The sequence below is a fragment of the Eubalaena glacialis genome, chromosome 4 (genome assembly GCF_028564815.1).
Source record: "Eubalaena glacialis isolate mEubGla1 chromosome 4, mEubGla1.1.hap2.+ XY, whole genome shotgun sequence".
In the NCBI taxonomy this organism is placed as follows: Eukaryota; Metazoa; Chordata; class Mammalia; order Artiodactyla; family Balaenidae; genus Eubalaena; species Eubalaena glacialis.
The window spans coordinates 126,952,272-126,957,227 of record NC_083719.1 but is presented as its reverse complement, the minus strand read 5'-3'; positions in this window follow the sequence as shown (position 1 = coordinate 126,957,227).

The following is a 4,956-nucleotide window of genomic DNA, read 5'->3' as shown; positions in this document are numbered from 1 at the left end:
GGAGGACCTGGTAACAGTACCGACCGAACTGGTGCTTCTCAGAGGGTGGTCCCAGGACCGGCAGGGGCAGAACCACCTGGGAACCTATTAGAAATAATGCAGATTCTCAGGCCTAACCCCAGACCTATGGACTCAGAATGTAATCACCTTCTCACCCCAGTCTCCCAAGTTTAACAGTTACCAACAGAAGGGCTGCCTTGCAGATTCAGAAACAGCCTGAGTGGGGAGGCTAACACAGAAACAGGATACCACAGGCGCTGGGGTCTGGCAGACCTGAATCATAATCCCCATTCACCAGCTGTAATGCCTTAGGCAAGTCCCTTCACCTCTCTGAAGCTCAACTGTCTCACCTGTAAAATGGAACAACAACTGTCTCATACAGTTAATATTAAAGGAGGCAGTGCTGTAGCCTGGCTTGGTAAGTTGCTCAATAAATGGTAGTGAGCAGTAATGACAACAAATTTTTTAAAATAATAAGAACAACAGAGTTTCATGGCAGGCAGAGGAGGGTGGAACCTCTTTAGTGAACAGAGACAGGCTTGTGTGACACTTAAGAGAAACAGGTTTTATCCAGACCTTTTCCTTAATTGTTCCCACTTACTAGGCCTCATAAATTATGAATAAATGTATATTATTAGCTCAACTTGACACAGGAAAAAGGCTTTTATCCGAATTTGGGTCAAATGTCTTAATTGGCATTTTGCAAGAATCCTGCACACACGGGCAGCACCGGGGCTGGGTTCTCCCAAGCAGCCAGTCCCTGCTCTCAGGCCAGGCAGCACGGTGCCCAGAGAGTATGTCTCCAGGGACATCCCTGACCACGCCTGCCCTCCATCTGCCCGGTCTTTCTCCAATCCACTTGTGTTCAACATCCATGAATATTAAGTCCTGCGTCACTCCAGTGAGGATTCTCAGCCCCCTCTTGGGGTTGCAAATCTTCCCCTGCCCAGTTGGACTATGGGGGTACAGTCGTCTTGCCTGTTCTAGATGGATGATTGGTTTGTTTCTAGTTTTTGGCTGTGATGAACAAGCCTACAATACTTGTGTACAAGTCTTTGTGTGGACCTATGTTTTTATTTCTCTTGGGTGAATCTCTAGGAGTGGAATTGCTGGGTCATATGGTAAGCGTATGTGTGACTTGATTAAAAACTCCAAAGTGGTGGTGCCATTGCACACTCCCACCAGCCGTATGAGTTTCTATAGTTCCACGCCCTCAACAGAACTTGGTGTTGTTAGTATTTAAATTTGAGGCGTGCATGATAGCGGGGGCCTACAAGCATTTATTAAATGCTACTGTGAGCCAGGCACTGTGCTGTATAAGACTCAGTTCTTTCCTTCATTTGTTGACATCTCAGTGGGGGAAGAAAACACATAAATATTTCATTACAGATTGTGCTAGTGCCACGAAAGAAACAAACCAGGTGCACTGATAGAGGACAAGAGAAGGAGGGGAATCTACTTAGACGGGGTGACAAAAGGCTTCCTGGAGGAGCTGACATCTGGTTTGAGACCTGAAGGAGAAGCCAGGCAGTGGAAAATGTGGAGAAGAAGGTTCCAGGCAGAGAGGACCCAGCAAAGTCAAAGATCCAGGTGGGGACCAAGCCTAGAGAATGGGGCACTGACCAAAGGCCAGTGAGGCTGCAGCTCAGCCCTAGAGTAGGGGGAGGGAGTGGATGCCTTCAGAGAGGCAGGTGGAGGCCGGGTCAGGTAGGGATTGAAGGGATTTGGGTTTTACACCAAGTGTGATGGGGGTGGGAAGCAGGCAGATGGGTTAGGCCGGTGTAGCATCCAGGAGAGGAGCAGGTGGTGGGGCTGGGAGGACAGCACCGAGGGCCTGTGGAGCAGGAGGGAAGGCCAAAAGTAGACAGACAAGGATGCTAGGCAGCTAGGGCCTCCCTGGCCAGCAAAGCCCCAGCTATAAGCTCTCTGGGGAGCTCTTTCTATATGTTCTAGAACCAGCCCGTGCTAGTAACTCAGAGCAGCCACCTCTACAGGACTTGCTTTTTGAGTCTTAGAAACAGCTTTTAAATCAGAGTTCCAGAATCCCAGACCAGCCAGGAACCAGCAGCCCTGAGAGGTTGTCCATGCAAGTCTTTGTGGACAATTCGGGAGGCCGATGCGCCTTCAAGAACCAGTTATGGATATGTGTGCACAGTGCATGTGCATGCAAGGAATTTAGACTTAACTTCTAGCCCTTCACAGACACAGCTAAGAACTCCTGACCTGGTTGGTCTACCTCCTTCACTTTGCACCTAGGGAAACCAAGGAGGATAATGGATTTGCTCAGGGTTATCCAATGAGTGTCCTTCCCATGAAAGCCATGCCCCCTCCTTTACAAAATGCCCATCAAGTGGCCATGACTACTGCACTTATTGATTACCCAGAGCAGCTTGCCATACTCAAAGTGTACCCAGGGCATAAAAATAAAGAAACCTCAGCTTCAAGGCCTTGTCAATTAGGGCTGAGGCCACTCTCCAGCTAAAAACCATTAAGCATTGCATTAATAGTGATGTCTCTGGCCCTCTCCATATTTAGAGAGGCTTTTGAAGGGGTGCCTCGGGTGACCCAGCTCTCTTTGAAAGGTCTGACTTGAGGCCTTCCTGTTCTATACTGGGCAGCCCCAGCAGGACCCACCCATGGAATGGGAGGTAGGGGGGTCACAGCACAGGCTAAGCCACTGCTATTACTGAGCACTTTCTATATGCCAAGGGCCACACTAAGTGTCTTATATACATCCTCTCAGCAGATTCTTATAACGACGCTACAGGGCAGGGGTCACTGTCCCCATGTTACTAATCAGGAAACTCAGAGATCCAGTCACTCGTATTAGTTTGCCAGGGCTGTTGTAAAAAAGCACCACGGACCGTGTGGCTTAAACAACAGAAATATTTTTCCTCCCAGTTCTGGAGGCTAGAAGTCTGAGATCAAGATGCTGGCAGGGTTGGCTCCTTCTGAGGCCTCTCTGGTTGGCTAGTGGATGGCAGCTTGTCCCTGTGTCTCTTCCCATTGCCTTCCCTCTACATGTGCCTGTCTCTGTCCAAATTTCCCCTTAGATTAGGCCCACCCTAATGACCTCATTTTAACTTGATTGCCTCTGTAAAGACCCTATCTCCACATAAGGTCGCATTCTGAGGTACTGGGGCTTAGGACGCCAAGATACCTTTGTATGGAGGACACAATTCAACCCATAGCACCCAGGGTCCCAGAAAGGTAGAGCTGAGATTCAAACCCCAGGTCTCCTGGCTCCCTAACAAAGCCTGTGCCATTGCCCGACATCCTGCTTCTGAACGTGAGAAGGAACGTTTAAGGCCATTTATTCCCATTTATGGATGGGGAGACGGAGCTTTGGGAAAAGTCTGAGAAAGACCCAAGTCACAGGGCTAGTTTGTAGCTGAGCAGGGCCACGCCTGGGGCCACATGTGCTGCATTGTGCACCAGCCCCGCATGCACAGCCCCCTGTGGTCCCCACCACCAGTCTGCTCACACCCCTGACACGCTCGGGACACCCCTCCTCTGGTTGCTGAACCTTCTGTATCCATTCCTCCAGGGACACCACACTGCTGATCTGAACGGGCTGTAGCTGCCCCAAGCCAGGGAGATAAACGCCCCGGCAGTGGATTAATGGTGCTTCATCCAGATTCTAAGTTGCTTCACTGGAAGCCTGGGTATCTTGTCGCAAATCGATTCCCTGTTTAAGAAAGAATGCATCTTCAGGAAAAATTGGTGGCTCCGCTTTACTGACTACAATCAGCAAATCACCTAGCTTAGTGCCTGGCCCAGAGTACATTCTCAGAATTACTGAGTGGAAGGAAGCAGGCGAGGGGGAGGGGTGGCTGCACTAACAGAACTTGGGTTCTGGGCCTGCCCGCACTCACTATGCATCCTTCAGTGGGTCACCTCCTCTCTCGGGTTCTCACTGCCCCCTCTGGAAAACAGACCATCAAACACAAAGACCCTATGGACCCCTCTTGCTCAAGCATTTGCAAGTACAATTCCATACTGCATTTATCCAGTTTCTGTGATCCACATACGCTTGGGGTAAGTATTTAGGTAGAATAAATAAATGAATTTACAGAGGCAGACACAAAGATGCAGAGAGAAGGTCTGTATTGAAATGGAAGGAGGCCTAGAGAAGAAGGACAAAGGGCTAGACCTGGCTTGGCTACTAACACTAATCCTTTGTGGTCAGGAACCTAACTTTTACCGCCTGAGTTTCTATTGACAAAATGGGGATAATAAAAAAGAATCCTATCTCACGGTGTTCTTAGAAAGATAAAACATCACAGGTCAGGAGCCTGGCACGTGTCAGACACCCCGTGAATGGTGGTCACAGATACAGCATTTACAGTTGACATTCAAGTGATGTTCACAGCTATGGTCTCATTGGTACCTTCCCAAGATGCAGGAAGTAGGCAGTGGTCAACATCCCCACTTGACTGATGGGAAAGCAGGACATCTCAGAAGGTCAGTGCTTCATGAACTTGTCCTCTGACCCCTCTGCTCAGTCCTAAACCCTCTGATGCCCTCAATCCTATGTTCCTTCAACCTCCACCAGCCCCCATTCCAGTGTTACCATCGCTTGTGGTTTCTCTTGGCGGATGATCTTGCCCTAACAGCCAGACCACGCTGGCTGTCTCCGGGCCTGCCCTGGAGGGTGGGAGCAGGGCTCCCACCCAGGCCTAACACACTTCTTTACTGCCATCTTGGATGCCCTAAGTACTGCCCTACAAAGCATCCTTCACTGACAAGAAGTTGTATTTGATGGTCTGGGGCAAGTTTTCCCTTTAAATTACTGTTAGGAATGCCCAGACTGGCCTGGGCATGAGATCTGATAGGGTGGTAGATACCTGGCACTCGGCTCACCTTTCCCGCCTCCCTAACTTGGCAGATACCAGTAACCAAACACGGCTCTACCTCCCACTGAGCCCCGAGCCTTCGCAACCCGGAGCCTTACCA